At 47.7% G+C, this 18,179-nt stretch overlaps 1 long non-coding RNA gene across 1 annotated transcript in view; it reads right to left on the bottom strand.

Annotated features, from left to right (window-relative positions):
* Positions 1-352: 352 nt before the first annotated feature.
* The window catches only part of LOC108580731, a 93,979-nt gene continuing 76,152 nt past the window's right edge, over positions 353-18,179 (bottom strand). The window contains exon 6 of the long non-coding RNA XR_001892250.3: positions 353-4,393. This is a non-coding gene — a long non-coding RNA (uncharacterized LOC108580731). The remainder of the gene's footprint in view (positions 4,394-18,179) is intronic.

Here is an 18,179-nt window from a genome sequence, read left to right as displayed (position 1 = left end):
GGGCAGGCAGCTGCCCCTCGGCTTCTAGAAAAGGAAGGTGGTGGCCGGGCACGGTGGCTCACACCTGTAATCCCAGCACTTTGGGAGGCTGAGGCGGGCGTATCACAAGGTCAGGAGATCAAGACCATCCTGGCCAGCACGGTAAAACCCCCTCTCTACTAAACAAAATACAAAAAAATAGCCGGTCATGGTGGCAGGTGCCTGTAGCCCCAGTTACTCAGGAGGCTGAGGCAGGAGAATGGCGTGAACCTGGGAGGCGGAGCTTGCAGTGAGCCGAGATGGTGCCACTGCACTCTAGCCTGGGCGACAGAGCGAGACACTGTCCCAAAAAAAAAAAAAAGAAAGAAAGAAAAGGAAGGTGGACAGTGGATTTGAGTACAGACCCCAGCCCCAGATCCCATAGCTGCTAGGGAAGGGTGCAAATGTTTTCTACGAACAGCCAGATAGTAAATAGTTTAGGCTTTATGGGCCTTAGGATCCCTGTCGCAATTACTTAACTCTGGAGCTGTAGCTCAAACGTAGCCGGAGACAACACATCGGTGAACGGCCATGGCTGTGTTCTAATAAAACTTTATTTACAAAATCAGTCTGTGGGTTGGATTTGTCCCACAGGCCATCACTGGCCCTTGGTAATCCCAAAATATTGCTAGCCTCCGGTGGTGTTAAAGAGGATTTGAATACAAAGTCGCTGTAACTGGCCATTTTTCTCACCACCCCACAAAATCTGCCTTGCCAGTGACACTCAACTGGATTCTGAGAAATCCCAGTTAGAAGATGCAACAGCGCCTTCCTTCTTCAGACCAAGCTCCCAGCTGCGTGATGTTGGGAAAGTCCTCCCACCTCTCTAGACCTCATTCTCCCCTCAGTAAATGCACTTATTGAAAGCCTCCCCTAGGACCAGGCACAGTGGCCAGGTACAGCAGGGTATCCAGAGAACAGTCCCAGAACATTGGCACCAAAATCCGACTTCTATGGAAGCAGAAATTGGGACTCAGAGAGGTTAAGCAACTTGCCTGAGATCACAGAGCTAAGAAGTGTTTGTAAGGGAACTAGAACCTAGTACTTTGGGCTCCAGAGGCCAGAGCTCCTACCTCTGCCCCTCTCAGGCTAGGATGACTCCAAGGCCCCATCGGGTCCATGTCTCTGAGTGCTGGGAAGGTGCAAAGTCCAGCAGGAGAGAGCATGGGGATGGTAGAGGAAGACCAGGGAGCCGCCTTTGCTATCCACCAACTGTGTGCCAGGATATAAGCTCAGTTATGGGAGGTATTATCCTCCCCCAGGAAAAGGTGTGGAAACAGGCCCAGAGAGGAAGAGGGCCTTGCCCAAGGCCACAGAGCCAGTAAGTGGTGAGTCAGGACAGAACCCAGGCCAAGGAACCCCATATGGCCAAGCTCAGCTGACTTCCCTGGCCACACTCCACCCCTCCCTTTATGTGCCCAGAATGAGACAGGAGCCCAGGGAAACTTCTTCCCCACGTGGCATAGAAGTGAGAGCCCAAAAAGGTGCACCCCACCCCCAGTGCCCTGACTTGGGAACACCACTCAAGCCTACAGGTGTTCATCAGTCCCAGTTGAGAACCATCAACAATGGCCCCCTTCATTCAGACGCTGAGAAGCCCCAGGACTGGGGCGCAGCCGGGTTCAGCACGAGGAGGATTATCAGTCACCCAGGAAATGCCTGGAGGTCTTGAACTTCTGAACTCCTCTCTCACCTCCACCTGAACCCAGCAAAATGGCCTCTTTCCTGTTATTACTTTATAGCCTTGATTGTAAATTCTTTCCTGATCCCACATTACAGCTGCAGGATAAAAACGTGTGCCCCAGGCATAGCTTTCAAGGAGAGCGCCTGGTTTATAAAGTGGTGCTGTCATAGCACAGAGAAGGGGTGCAGCTCAGCCGGCCAAGGCAGTGCATCCCAGGGCTCACTCCTGGCATCCAGGAAGGGCAGGCTGACCAGACTCTGCCAGGGCACCGAGCCAGGTACGCTGCAGAGCCCTGGAAGCCGGGCAGCAGTTCCCACCCTTACCAAGGATGGCAGCATGCCTTTGTTCACTGCATCCTCGAGGCAACCCTGAGAAACAGGCCACGTGCTATGGCTACCTTCACTCTACAAGTGAAGGGGCTGAGGCTGGGAGAGGTGGCGTGTACAGGACCACACAGCCAGGACGAGAACTCAGACCCAGAGCTCCTTCACCACCTGCTCTCTCAGAATAAACCCTCGAGTGTCTACAAGACAACTCATCTCAACAGAATTGCTTCAGCCTCATTGAATCCTCATCCATCCTGGGAGCATGAGTATCACCCTCCCCACTTTGCAGACCCTCTTACTACCCAGGTGTTTACGAAGCATCCTCTGCCTGCCCTCAGCACCCCACTCCTGGCCCTGCTGCCCTCGTACCTGTGGACTGATGGGGAAGAGAAGCGGGTCCCCTGCAACGATGCCCTTTTATCTTCCCTCTCTCTTAGGAGCCAGATGCTCAGATAGAGGACCTAAACCCTTGGTCCTCTATAGGGAACCCCGTCTATAGATAGATTCAGGGAAGGGCAGGGGGCTGTGCCCACCCAGCCAGTACCCCGGGTGGGCTGTGAAACCCTGGCCTCCGGATTTAAGCCCCATTCGCCATGCCAGGCACTATCAGTAATGAAGGTGCTATTTGGGCTGCCTGTCTCCATCATCTTACTTCCAGATGCAGGCCGAAGCTGAAAGGTGGCAAGTGCTAGTGTGTCTAGATGATGGTCAGATCCAACAGAAGCGAAGACCCTCTCTCTCACCATAACGACAGTCCCTCTCCGTACTCCTTCTGCCGCAACTTCCACAATTCCTTGGTCCTGGGGTGTTTGGAGGTCCTGATTTGTGATATAATCAAGGCTGGCCAGAAGAAAGTGGCCCATGGGAGGACAAGGCCATAAGAGGGGGGACCAGGGAGAAACCAGAGCTGCCCAGGAAAGGGATGGCAAGGCTCACATTCAAGGCCATGGCTGCAGAGCAGAGTGGTATGAGAAAAAGCCCCACACCAGAGCCAGGAGATCCGCTTCTAGGCCCCACCCACGCTCAACACGCCCTTCACGCGCCACCTCAGCTTCCTGGGCCTCAGGTTCTTGACTCGCCTGTGAAATGGGCGAAGACAGGGCACGGAACCAGAAGATCTCAGGAGATTGTTCTAGAGCTAGGATTCTGCACCTTTTCCTTCAGCTGTGACTCTCAGTCCAGGCCACACACTAGAACCTCGTGGGGAAGCTTTCATCAACACCGATGCCCAGGTCTTCTAACTACCGTGCTATAATGATGCCCAACCTCAAACTGGGATATGTTGACTTTAAAGCCAAGAACGGAAGCTAGAAGGACTATGAATCTGCCCCGTGACTGGGCCTGGGTACTTGACTCATTTTTTAGTCCTACCTGCTTTGCAGCATTGAGAAAAGGGATATGAAAGCACTTTGTAGACATGGAATAGTTTGCTACACACCTCCTGATTTTGAATGTTTTATCTATAAACTGAGCACAATAACACCTTCTGCCTATGACTGTCCTAGCGATTACATTTTTAAAGGGGCCAGTGCATGGCATATAGCACCCATTCAGAAAGGTAAGCTTTCTCATTAAGAATGCACTGCGCATGCCCCATTTCCAGGGCAGGTGGGCATGCATTACCGTTAAGCAGATGGACTCTGGAGCTGTCATACCGGAATCAAGCTCTGCTTCACTCACCGGCTAGCTGTGTGTCCGTGGGTCTGCCAACTCTCTTCTCTGTGCTTAGCAAAACTGATGATAGTGTTAGCTTTCTGGCAGGGTTAGATTAAGGAGTAAGTGAAAGTGTCTAACACAATATGAAGCTACCGTAGGTTTTCAGTACGTGTTTCCTTTCCGTCTCCTTTTTCTGCAGCAGTGGTCCCAGGATGCCAGCTATGTTGGTGACAAGGATCCTCTGGTCCAGGAAGCACTTGGGGTTCCCCCTAGCCCTGGCCTTCAGTGTCAGGTGGCCTAAGCTCAGTAGTGAGTCTGCCCCGTGACTGGACCTGGGCATTTGACTCATTTTCCAGTCCTGCCTGCTGAGCAGCATTGAGAAAAGGGATACGAAAGCACTTTGTAGATATGGAATACTTTGCAGAGGCACAGACCAAGGCTGGAAAGAGACCAGAGTGGCTGGAGAATCTAATCTGTGGCTGTGATCCCCACCACCAGTGTGCTGAGCAAAGGTCACAAACTCTCAGCAGCAGGTTTGACATCAGAAACTTCCTCTTCAAGGTAGAGCCTGGAGAGCCCCTCTTTCCATCTGTCTCAGAATCCAGGAGGAGAAAGAGAAGTGATCTTGGAGTCAGACAGCCCTGGGCTTGTGTGTCCTGGTCCCACCACTGATAAGGGATGTCCTTCTCGTGGGCCTCATTTTCCCCACCTGTAAGAAGAGAACATGTCCCTTACCCCAGGTGTTCATTTTAAAGATCAACTGAGAGCATGTCTGTGCAAAACCTTCAAGAAATCCTGAGATAAGGGTCGTTCTTACTAGCTGTGGGACCTTAGGAAAATTACTTCATCTCCCACAACCTCAGTTTCTCAATCTGTAAGACAGGGATAATGGTATTCACTTCACAGGGCTGTTAGTCAAATTAAATATGATAATGGGAGTCAACACTTAGGTCACTGGCACATAGTAAGTGCTCAATTCACAGCAGCTAGTGTTACTGTCACTGTAGCTTATCCCATGGCACCTTCTTCCCCCAGACCCAGCCTCTGGAGGGCAAGCATGGCTGTCTCCTCTCTGCGGTTGAAAAAAGCTTTTTGTCCAGAAGATCCAAGGCCTTTGGTGGGGGTCCAGCCTCCCAGAAGCCCCCCGCAGGCATTACCCCTTGCACCTGGGAATGAAGCCATTCTCAGGTCTTACGCTCACTCATTGTTCAGCCTGACTGGACATAAGCAGCTCCACGTGGAGTTATTTTAATCTTTCCTCACAAATCAATAACTGCTTACCTTGAAGCAGTTTTAATTAGTTAAGACCTGCTGAGTGCTCTGCTGATAAACTAGCCTGCTATTAATGCTAAGTATCTGCCATGTGGTTGCTATTTTTATTATTGTTGTTCTTATGAAATCCTCATTTCCTGAGCCACACAGCTGGGACTATTATTTAAAAATCACCTTAGGCTTGAGGCTCCTTCCCTGAAACCTGGAGAAAGGGCCGTTTCCGGACAGCTGAGCTCACCCCTTCCCATGCCTACCACGTGCAATACCCTTATCACAAAATTATATTAATAAAAAGATGCTTCCTTCAATAACAGAAAACAATAACAATAAAACATATACATAAATAACAGAAAAACTTCCACGACTTTTGATTTCTGACTTCTGTAGCAACAGAGCCCCCTAAGCTCTGTGAGCCCCAAGGTGAGGATCACCTCACCCGCTTAAATCAGCTACCAGTGAGGAGGGAATATTAATTAAGTGCTTACTGTGTACCAATGGCACACATTGCAATGGTGCAATGTGCTTACTACTGGGACCTCATCTAGTCTTCGGAGCATCCAGAAATGCTAACATGAGCCCTGTTTTCTCAGTGAAGTAACTGGGGCTCAGAGAGGTTAGGACATTTGCTCAAGGTCATTACATCAGCAAGTAGGGAAATGTGGAGCTAAACTTCTGTCTGTCGTTCTGGTTCCCACTGGGGTAGGCCCCTGGGGGACCTTTCCTGGCCTTGGCTTTCTCCCACTCTTTTTTTCATTATTATTATTATTGAGACAGGGTCTCATTCTGTTGCCCAGGCTGGAGTGCAGTGGCGCAATCTCGGCTCACTACAACCTCCACCTCCCGGGTTCAAGCGATTCTCCCATGTCAGACTCCTGAGAAGCTGGGACTACAGATGCACCCCACCACGCCCAGCTAATTTTAGCATTTTGGGGTAGAGATGGGGTTTCACCATGTTGGCCAGGCTGGTCTCAAACTCCTGACCTCAAGAGATCCGCCTGCCTCGGCCTCCCAAAGTGTTGGGATTAAACGCGTGAGCCACCAGCGCCTGGCCCTCTCCCACTCTTTATACCTCTTTGTCGTAGGCTCTAGGACCCCAGCCTGCCTATTTGTGTTGCTCTCTTTCCCACTGCCTCCTCCTACGCCATATCTTGGTTTTATGGCTGGTAGGGGAAGATTGGGGCATGGTCTTTCTAAGTCAAAGACCAGCTTCATAAACCTTTGTAATCATTGTTCTGGTAAAGAGACAAAGGACACAAATAAAAACAACAACCAAAATCCATCTTGGAAGAAGAACCAATATCTGGGCAATGTGACAAAGTGGTTTTGAACCTGGGCAGGGAGAGCAGGAAAGCCTGGGTTCAAATCCCGCGGGTGCCTCTTATTAGCTGTGTGACCTTGTAAAGCTTGCTGAAGCTCCCGTTTTCTCATCTGAAAATGGCCTTTCTGGTAGCATCTTCCTCCCAGGGCTATTATAAGGATTAAGTGAGAGAAGTTATGTTAAGGGTTTGATGTGTAAACCCTTATGCAAAGTAGTACTTTTTCTTTTTTTTTTTTTTTGAGATGGAGTCTTGCTCTGTCACCCAGGCTGGAGTGCAGTGGCGCCATCTTGGCTCACTGCAACCTCCGCCTCCCAGGTTCAAGCAATTCTCCTGCCTCAGTCTCCCAAGTAGCTGGGACTACAGACGCCCGCCACCACGTCCAGCTAATTTTTTGTATTTTTGTAGTGACAGGGATTCACCATGTTAGCCGGGATGGTCGCGATCTCCTGACCTCGTGATCCTCCTGCCTCGGCCTCCCAAAGTGCTGGGAGTACAGTTCTTTTTATTGTTAGTAGTATTATTGCTAACATATAACAAATGGTTACCATGTGTCAGATGCTGTTCTGAGTAACTGTCTTGTTTCATTTCATTTATTTACAGCAACACTCTGTGGCATTTCCATTTTACATTTGCGAATCTTTGTATCATCTCCATTTCACAGATGGTAAAATCTAAGGGTGAGTAACTTGCCTGAAGTCATGCATTTTTTAACTAAACTTTTTATTTTGAGATAATCGGAGCTTTATATGCAGCTACAAGAAATAATATAGAGAAATCCCCCAGTGGTAACATCTTACAGAACTACCACAGCTAGGATATTGACTGAGTTATAGTCAACATACAGAACATTTCCATCACCACAAAGATCCCTCTGGTTGCATGCTGCCCTTTTATACCAATCCACTTCACTCTAATCCCTACTGTACCTTAAACATTGTTTAGAGAATTTCTCCTGTCCATTCTTTTTTTTTTTTTTTTTTTTTTTTTTGAGACGGAGCCTTGCTCTGTCGCCCAGGATGGAGTGCAATGGCGCAATCTAGGCTCACTGCAATCTCTGCCTCCCAGGTTCAAGTGATTCTCCTGCCCCAGCCTCCCAAGTGGCTGCAATTACAGGCTCCTACCACCATGTCTGGATAATTTTTGTATTTTTAGTGGAGATGGGGTTTCACCATGTTGGCCAGGCCAGTCTGGAACTCCTGACCTCAGGTGATCCATCCGCCCCAGCCTCCCAAAGTGCTGGGATTACAGGTGTGAGCCACCGCGCCCGGCCCTTCTGTACATTCTTTTAGGATAGGTCCGTTGGTGGCAAATTCTTATTTTCCTTTATCTGAGAATGGCTTGATTTCCCCTTCATTCCTGAAGGATATTTTTACTGGATATAGGAATCTGGATTGACATTTCCTAGGAACTCATCACCCAATTTTTCCTCAGATCCCAAAGTCCCTAGCCAGTCTGCCTTCTTCTCCACCGTTTAGAGTCTTATGTTTGTTTTGTATTTCACGTCCAGGGTTTTTAGTGGCATGTAGCAAGAGAAATAAGGAAAAGTATGTCTGTTCTACCTTCCCAGAAGCAGACATTGCCCACACACTATTTTATTTTATTTTATTTTATTTCATTTCATTTTTTTGAGACAGAGTCTCGCTCTGCCGCCCAGGCTGGAGTGCAGTGGCGCCATCTCAGCTCACTGCAAGCTCCACCTTCCGGGTTCACGCCATTCTTCTGCCTCAGCCTCCTGAGTAGCTGGGACTACAGGTGCCCGCCACCACGCCTGGCTAATTTTTTCTATTTTTAGTAGAGACGGGGTTTCACTGTGTTAGCCAGGATGGTCTCGATCTCCTGACTTTGTGATCCGCCCGCCTTGCCCTCCCAAAGTGCTGGGATTATTACAGGCATGAGCCACCGCACCCGGCCGCCCACACACATTTTAATAAGTGATTGAGTCTGGATTCATCCCTGAGCAGCTGCAGAGCCCATGATTGTAACCTGGGCTATACTACCCCAGACCTGGCCAGGCCACCTGAGTTTATTCAGGTGTGCTCCTCTGGAGACACAGGCCAAAATCTCTTCTCAAGAATAACAGTGGAAAGTCCTATTGGTTCAGCACAGACATCTTTGTAGAATGTTGACAGACACCTCTCAGAGGTCCCACACTCACATTTCATCAGCATGTGAGCTAAGCCATTTAAATATACATGTGAGACCCTCTTATGAAAGGCCAGGCACTTACTCTTTTCTTTCCTTCATCCATTATTTATTGAAGGCATGTAACCAGGGATACAAAATCATAACTGCCTTTTAAATTGCTCTCTTATTTTGTACCAGAAACTTTGCAAAACACTTTACATATTGGCCACTCCTTGGACATCACATCAAATCTTATCAGCTTCATCTCTTATTCCAGCCACTGTTGTGAAGAGCAGAATTGTGCAGCCTTAGATCAATTTCATGAGTGTTAAACCTGACCTGTGCCTTATCTCAGGCCCCTACCATGCATTTCTTACCTCCTGACCCCAGGTGCCTGGGAAAAATCCACTCAGCACTCACTAACATGCAAACTGGAAGTGGAAAGCAGCTGACCCCCTTCAGACAACTCTTGACCAGCTGGGGACAGACACCCCCTTTCTTTCCTCCAGTAGATGGTTCTGAAACCTAACCCAGAAGGCTTTTAGAAGGAACTCTGGGCTGGGCACAGTGGCTCACACCTGTAATTCCAGCATTTTGGGAGGCCGAAATGGGCAGATCACCTGAGGTCAGGAGTTTGAGACCAGGCTGGCCAACATAGTAAAATCCCATCTCTACTTAAAATACAAAAATTAGCTGGATGTGGTGGCACATACCTGTAGTCCCAGCTGAGGGACTTTGCAGGCTGAGGCAGGAGAATCGCTTGAACCTGGGAGGTGGAGGTTGCAGTGAGCCAAGATTTTGCCACTTCACTCCAGCCTAGGTGACAGAGTGAGACTCCATCTCAAAAAAAACAAAAAACAAAAAACAAAACAAAACAAAACAAAAACAAAGGAACTCTGAAATTTAATAAGTAGTCTTGCTTAGGGTTGGCCAAACTCATCGGAAGGACAGCAGGTCTTTGTACTGGATTTTCTTCTTCCCTGTTTTTATTCCCCCCTATCCTCACTCCTTCTTCCTGGGATCACATTTCCAAATAAACTGTCTTCACATAAACCTTTGGGGAAACCCAGGCTAAGACACTGAGTACCGGGAGTGGCCCTGGAAAGCAATCCTGAAAGTTAACATTCTGCAGCTATTAATAATCCCTGAAATTCCATAGTATCACAACCACTCAGGCCTCCATCTGTGGTTGAACAGAATAAGGTACAGCTGGATAGTGAAATTCTGAATTGTGTAGTGACTGTGGCACTTGACCAGCCTAAGGGGAAGAGTAAGTATGAAGATTATGCAGTGAGCCAGCTTTTCTTCACTGCTTGAGAAACATTAAAAACAACAAATGACAGGCCCAGATAAGCCAACTGTCAATTCAAGGCAGAGCTGTGCTGCATCTATGGCACTATTTAAAAATACCCTCATCTCCTGAAGCTGCCTGGCAAACCATGCTGAGAATCAGGCCCGGATCTGACTATAAGAGTGGAAGAATTACAGAGGAACCTGAATGCACAGCCACAAGACTCCTGTGATCATCAGAGGTCTCAGGGGAAATGAGTGGGACCCTGAAATCCAGAATGAGGACAGTTAGGTAAACTAGCCTGAGAATATTGGACCCCACATGCTGTGAACATATCAGGCCGATAGAAACATCCTCTTTCGGCCGGGCACGGTGGCTCATACCTGTAATCCCAGCACTTTGGGAGGCTGAGGTGGGTGGATTACCTGAGGTCAGGAGTTCAAGACCAGCTTGGCCAACATGGTGAAACCCTGTCTCTACTAAAAATACAAAAATTAGCTGGGCATGATGGCACATGGCTGTAATCCCAGCTACTCAGTAGGCTGAGGAAGGAGAATCGCTTGAACCAGGAGGCAGAGGTTGCAGTAAGCTGAGATTGCACCATTGCACTCCAGCCTGGGCAACAAAGCAAGGCTCTGTCTCAAAATAAAAAAGGAAAAGAAAAGAAAGAAACATCCTCTTCCCTTCTACAGAGCAGTGCTATTTTCCTTGCCTAGCGACCCTTCAGAGACTGAGGCTGGTATCTCACAAATTGATGCTTGTCCTCCTCAAGATCTACTCCTACAGCCCCTCATTACCTTCAGGATGATAAACAGAATAAAGTCTAGGCACAGCCCAAGCAATAACATACAAGTGCGGCTCTGGGTTGGGGTAGTTTTCACACTGAAGGAGTTGCAAGACCCAGTTAAAAAGACTCACGGGTTAGGGAAGAATGTATTGACACAACAATACTTGATTGTGACCTGTTTTAACAAGGATACTGGGGCTCATCCTAACACTCTGTTGGGACAGCTCCTTGTAGCTGGAACACAGTGATTTATTTGTTGGGTTTTTTTGTTTGTTTTGTTTTGTTTTGTTGTTTGAGATAGAGTCTCACTCTGTCACCCAGGCTGGAGTGCAGTGTCGTGATCTCGGCTCACCTCAACCTCCGCCTCCCCGACTCCAGCAATTCTGCCTCAGCCTCCCAAGTAGCTGGGATTACAGGTGCACGCCACTACCACCTGGCTGATTTTTGTATTTTTAGTGGAGTCGGGGTTTCACCATGTTGGCCAGGCTGGTCTTGAACTCCTGACCTCAAATGATCCACCTGCTTCAGCCTTCCAAAGTATAATTAGATGAAGTGAAGATGCTAGAACTGCTCTGGCACAATATTGAGAAAGGGACCAGAAGGCTTAGGGAGGCAGGGCAGCTAGCTAGATTTATTATGTGAGATGGGCAAACCCACCTTCCACTGAGGCAATAAGCCACACGCTATTGGGAGGGAGGCAGGCAGGCAAGGGTGTAGGGAGAGTAAACCAGCATCTCTGAGAAGCCCGGGGCAGCCACCTCTGCAGGCATCAGTTCCAAAATGAAATGTCATCTGGAGGATTGCTTTCAAGGGACACTTTCAGTTCCCGATGTTTATCCTGGATTCCCCCAAAAGTTTATGTGGATAGTTTATTTGGGAATGTGATCCCAGAATGAAGGCATGAGGATCAGGGGGAATAAAAGCAGGAAAGAAGGGGAGCTAATACAATGACCTCTTATCCTTTCGATAGAGTGGGAGATGTTGCCGTGGAACTGGTACGTCCAGTGTTGGTGGACATGGTGAATCCCAGTCAAATGGCAGCTGCTCATCTTCAGAGGCCAAGTGGATGAATTCACTGAGATAGCAAGGTTGAGTGGCAATGAAGGGATTCACTCATTATCCTTGGACCCAGGCTTTCCTTTGGGGGAAACCCAGATTTATCTGGCTGGGGACATTATCTAATTTTAGTATCGCTGAATCCCACTAAGCTGAAATAGCCCCAGTCCTTTTTACAGGTGAGGAAACTGAAACTCTGAGAGGTTGCCTAAGGGAGGGATGAAAACAAGCGCTCTGACCACATCCTGGTCATCATCGCCACAGGATTCGAGGAACAAGCCCAGCGGAGTTGCAGTATCCTCTGTCTACACTATCTATGTGACCTCCCTTTGTGGTTTTAAATCCCACTGCTTGCTGACAGATTTGTCACCTGTTGTAAGGGCAGAATCCATTATTATTATCAATAGTAGTAATGGATAATTAAACAATAAATGCACTAGTCTCATTAAGCCACTTATTTAATTAATTTATTTTAATTCATGTAATTAGTTAATATGATAATGCTTCCTTTCATCCAAAGACAGCCTGCAGGCTCTCCAAGCATGGTGTATTATGATTAATGGATTTTCACATGTTGAGAAGGAAGGAGTTTGGGGAGATCTCAAAGTCAGAGTTGCCTGGTGGGGGTCGCTTAGCCCATGGAGAAGCCCACTGCTCTCTATCTGATGACTGTTCTCCCACCCACCGGTGCTAAGCTCTCACTGGCTCTCTTGACTTTGCACTAACCTGGAAAGTCCTCTCCTTTTCTCCCTGAGTAGCAATACCACCCATCCTTCAAGACTCAGCTTAGGGGTCACCTCCAGCAGGAAGCCACCTGACCTTTCCCAGCTGGATGAGACAGCTATCCTGAGATACCCTGTGTAGCGCATGTCACAACTATGGAATGTCCCCTGCTTAAAAACAAATCCTTTGAGAGAAGGGGTTGGGCTATGACTACAGCATCAGCAACCACAAACGCAGCAACCACCATTATTCACTGAGCATCTATTCTGCACCATGCATCTTCCCAAGCACATTGCAAAGATAGTCCCTTTCCATCTTCCCCCAACATCAAACAGTGGGAATTGTTTCCTTGTTTCTTTTGGAATAAGGAAACAGAAATTTCAAGCAGTTAGATAACTTGCCCAGAGCCACCCACCAGAACCAGGATTCGAACTCAGGTTCAGATGGTCCCAAAGCCTGAATCCTTAAGTACCATGCCAGACCTCTTACTTGTCTTCGCAGCCTCCACCCCCAGCACAGGGCCTGCTTACTCAAAACTTGTATAATGAATGAATGCCCCAAATGCTTTCTTAACAAATTTGGATCTCATAGTGAGAGAAACAAGAAGACCTTGCGGCTGAAAGAGGAGTGATCATCAGAGGATTAGAGGAATTCTGTTATTACGTTGATCTTTCATGGTAATGTTTAAGGACATTAAAATTTTCAATACCGTTGATGGAATTACATTTTACTCTAAGGCCTAAAACCACAAACAAACAGAAATAGTAATTCCATTAGTGGTTGAAAATGGTAATAATCCTGGTGAGTACAAATTTTATTGCTATAGCAACTGGAAAGCCCAGAAATGATAAATAAAAAGTTCTTGCATGCTGTGAGGAGTACATTTTCGTTGCCAATACTCCATCAAACATTATAATTCCATTAGTAGTTAAAAATTGTAATAATACCCTTGACAATAATTTTTATTGCTATACCTGTAAAACACAAAGATAAGAAATAATTTTGTCAACTGGAACGTGGTGATCATAACTCAATGGTATTAGTGAGAAGCCTGTGGTTCAGTTTCAGTGTGACTAGCATCTCGATTTGGAGCCTTAGCACCTGAAACCGTGACTCAAAAGCCATTTCAAACTTAAGCCATTTCCCTCTTTCATTTCTAGTGTTCTCATGGCAAAGAAAGACCGCACTCAGAAGTAGGTTGATGGTGGCTCTGCCACTATCTTGTGACCTACCCTGGCTCTCAGTCTTCTAATCTGTTAAATGGGACTATATAGGCTCTATTTTAGTTTAGTCTAATACCTGGGGATACAGTCATGTATTATGTAGATGGTGACCCTGACTACATGGAGCTTATGGTTTGGGGGGAAGATGGATATTATTTATTATCAGCAGCATTGAAGGTAGTGATTTTCAGGAGCTCGCCCAGAGGCCACCAAGAAGCTCCTCCACCTGCGACCCGGACGTAGGTGATTCTCAAGAAGCTCCCCTGGAATCTGCTTCCAGGCTCAAGCCTGTACACCTCCCTGGCTGCTATGCCTCTGGAGAGCAAAACCTTCTTCCTCTTCCATGGCTCCTACTTCCCATGGGCACTTCCATTGGCCAACTCTACTCCAGAACCATCTTAGGAAGGGCATTCTAGGAAGGCTTCTCAGAGGAAGTAACATTTAACTTAAAAACCAAAGGATGAGGGGAGGCCGAGGCAGGCGGATCGAGAGGTCAGGAGATTGAGACCACCCCTCGCTAACATGGTGAAACTCCATCTCTACTAAAATTACAAAACAAAATTAGCCGGGCGTGGTGGCAGGCGCCTGTAGTCCCAGCTACTCAGGAGGCTGAGGCAGGAGAATGGCGTGAACCTGGGAGGCGGAGCTTGCAGTGAGCCGAGATTGCGCCACTGCACTCCAGCCTGGGCCACAGAGCGAGACTCTGTCTCAGCAACAACAACGACAACAACAAAAAGGATGAGTAACACTTGGTCAAGGGAAAAGAATAGAGAGGAGCTGGGGAGGGAGAGGAGAAGGAAAAATAATCCCAGGTAGTGGGAACAGCCTGTGCAAAGTAGAGCTTTGCTGTCATTAGCCACCTCTAGGGATCTCCTTCCTGCTGCTCAGTGAAATTCTCCACTGGTGGGCTGGGAGTAGGGTAGGGGATGGCACAGCAGTTTCTCAAATGTGGTGATGGAGTTTACTCCATCAATTCCATCAAGTGCTATCATCAGTAGATTTCACCATGGTGCTTATAATTTTTTTTTTTTTTAATTGAGACAGAGTGTCGCTCTGTCACCCAGGCTGGAGTGCAGTGGCGCAATCTTGGCTCACTGCAACCTCCACCTCCCAGGTTCAAGCAATTCTCATGCCTCAGCCTCCCAAGTAGCTATGATTACAGACGTGAGCCACCACACCCAGCTAATTTTTGTATTTTTAGTAGTATATTTTTATATAGTATAGTATATATTTTATAACACATTTTTAGTAATATATTTTAGTAGGAATTTTTGTATTTTTCGCCATGTTGGCCAGGCTGGTCTCGAACTCCTGACCTCAGGTGATCCACCTGCCTCGGCCTCCCAAAGTGCTGGGATTACAAGCGTGAGCCACCGCACCCGGCCACTTATCATTTTTAATGAAAAGTTTGCCATGAATATTGCATCTCAGAGTGAACAGAATGGTGACTCATGTTTCACAACTTATGTTTCTCATCTAATTTATTTTTTGACAGTCCTGTCATATTTTTGACAACTAAATAACTTTTCCCTCTCCTTGGGATTTAAGGTCATGCAGCCTCCATGACTCCTCCCACCTACATTGCCTCAACATTCTCCCACATCAGCTGGCTCAGGATTACAAAAATATTGAGAAGAAAGACTAAACAGAACCAGGTCTTTAGGGGTGGTGTGGAGATGGGGAACAAGGAGATCATGGGTTCAGTTTTGAATATGTGGATTTTGTGATACACTGGAGACATCCAAGTAGGGATGACAAGGGACAATTTATATGTTGGTCTGGAACCCAGCAGAGGGAGCAGATATAAATGCTGAAGACATGGGATGCAGGTGGCAACTGAAAGCATGGCAGCAGATGAGAATGTAGTGAGGAAGAGCAGAGGAGGCAGGATGGAGCTTTGAAGAACATCAACACTCAGTGCCTGGTAAAGGATGCTCAACCATAATGAAGAAGACAGAAGACAAGCATCCAGAGAACGAGGAGTTGAGCCAGGACATTCTTGTCTCAAGTAAGCCAACAGGGAGCTGTTTCAAGGAGATAGGTCTGAAAGTGTCCAGGACTTTGGCAACGTGGAGAATGTCCATGATGCCCTCCATGAGAGCTGTTTGTTGGAGACAATGGGGAAGAATCCAAATAGGGGTGGGTTGAGGAGGGAGAGGATGGGGAGAAGGAACAGGGATCAAGAGTACAGGCAACCTTTGAAGAAGTGTGGCAGCCAAGGGGAGGAGACAGGCGAAGGAAGCCACAAGGGAGTGTGGGGCCAAGGTTGTTGTGATGGTGGTTGTGTTTCAAAACACAGGTGGAATTTAAGCATATTTTAAAGATCCAAGACAGTAAAATGCAGGGTGAGGGGAAAGGCAACTAAAGCAAGGCTAAGCTAAGGCAAGGGAGGTCCATGGCGAGTAGGGGGTTGGGGTGGTGGCAAAACTTAAGGAGACGCTCATTCCTTAAAGGGCAGGGCCAGCGTTTGCCCAACGCTGAGAGCATGTGCCTCCTTAATTTCGCATTCTAGAAGCCTGACTGGCTTCACCCTGGCCAGAGCCCAGAACTGAGATCTTGGAGTCCTTGAGGTGACAGCTCCAGAGCACAAGGGTGACTCTCAGAGTGCTACCCTTTTCCAAAAAAAAAAAAAAAAGCTTGACAAGGAAACTTATAACCAAACTTGTAAGACTTGAAAGAATTCTAGAGGCCACTTCCTTCTGTGGCTTTTCAGGATGTCTTTAGCTATGAAACACTTCCTTTAATCTCATGTGGAGGCCCAATAAGTAAAACAGGAAACGCAGATGGCTCTAGCGGAAGCTGGGAGCCAGGAGCCTTGAGCTCTGGTCGCTGCAACACGCGGATCCACAGAAAGCTTAAGCTGCATGGATCATAGTTTGCAAACCTCTGGGCTGGTTCAAGATTTCCATATATTCATTTGTGAGTTCATTCCAGCTTTCAGTGCAGCCTCTGAGGCTGTTGGGGAGGCTCAGCAAAGGGAAGCCCGACAATAGCCTTGCATCTGCGGAATTGTCTCGGTTTCATAGGTGGACTTTGCTTCTACTAACCTGACACATTTAAATTAATTTATCCCTGCCCTGCCTTGTTCCCCAAAGGATTTGAGGTAGTGTACCAAGATATACATGAGACACAAGATAAAGCACCTAATAACATAAACAAGAAGATAGTAAAATAAGGAAAGGGAAGTTAAAGGAAGAGAGGCTTAGATCTGGGATTTGCTCAGTGTCCCAGCCACTTGCTGCAAAGTGGTCACAGATTTGACTCTAAGCTTTCTAACAATTAAAGCAAACAATGCATCTAGCGGACAAAGGCCAGATAATTGAGGATTCATTTGCCCATTTAAAAACAACACCATCAAGAAGATTTGAGTTAGAGCCACGAAAATAGAATTTGATTTGCAAAATTTTAATTTACTTCTGACGTTCTAAGAATGCTCCCGGGGGGCGGAGCAAGATGGCCGAATAGGAACAGCTCCAGTCTCCAACTCCCAGCGCGAGCGACACAGAAGACCGGTGATTTCTGCATTTTCAACTGAGGTACTGGGTTCATCTCACTAGGGAGTGCCGGACAATCGGTGCTGGTCAGCTGCTGCAGCCCGACCAGCCAGAGCTGAAGAAGGGCGAGGCATCGCCTCACCTGGGAAGCGCAAGGGGGAAGGGAATCCCTTTTCCTAGCCAGGGGAACTGAGACACACAACACCTGAAAAATCGGGTAACTCCCACCCCAATGCTGCGCTTTAAGCTAACGGGCACACCAGGAGATTATATCCCACACCTGGCCAGGAGGGTCCCACGCCCACAGAGCCTCCCTCATTGCTAGCACAGCAGTCTGTGATCTACCGGCAAGGCAGCAGCGAGGCTGGGGGAGGGGCGCCCACCATTGCTGAGACTTAAGCAGGTAAACAAAGCCGCTGGGAAGCTCGAACTGGGTGGAGCTCACAGCAGCTCAAGGAAACCTGCCTGTCTCTGTAGATTCCACCTCTGGGGACAGGGCACAGTAAACAATAACAAACGCAGCAGAAACCTCCACAGACACAAACGACTCTGTCTGACAGCTTTGAAGAGAGCAGTGGATCTCCCAACACGGAGGTTGAGAGCTGAGAAGGGACAGACTGCCTGCTCGAGTGGGTCCCTGACCCCTGAGTAGCCTAACTGGGAGACATCCCCCACTAGGGGCAGTCTGACACCCCACACCTCACAGGGTGGAGTACACCCCTGAGAGGAAGCTTCCAAAGCAAGAATCAGACAGGTACACTCGCTGTTCAGCAATATTCTATCTTCTGCAGCCTCTGCTGCTGATACCCAGGCAAACAGGGTCTGGAGTGGACCTCAAGCAATCTCCAACAGACCCACAGCGGAGGGTCCTGACTGTTAGAAGGAAAACTATCAAACAGGAAGGACACCTACACCAAATCCCCATCAGTACGTCACCATCATCAAAGACCAGAGGCAGATAAAACCACAAAGATGGGGAAAAAGCAGGGCAGAAAAGCTGGAAATTCAAAAAATAAGAGCACATCTCCCCCGGCAAAGGAGCGCAGCTCATCGCCAGCAATGGATCAAAGCTGGACGGAGAATGACTTTGACGAGATGAGAGAAGAAGGCTTTAGTCCATCAAACTTCTCAGAGCTAAAGGAGGAATTACGTACCCACTGCAAAGAAACTAAAAATCTTGAAAAAAAAGTGGAAGAATTGATGGCT

This window comes from Papio anubis, chromosome 16, assembly GCF_008728515.1.
Source record: "Papio anubis isolate 15944 chromosome 16, Panubis1.0, whole genome shotgun sequence".
Classification (NCBI taxonomy): Eukaryota; Metazoa; Chordata; class Mammalia; order Primates; family Cercopithecidae; genus Papio; species Papio anubis.
Note: the sequence above shows the minus strand (reverse complement) of the source record. Positions and strands in the feature narration are given on the sequence as shown.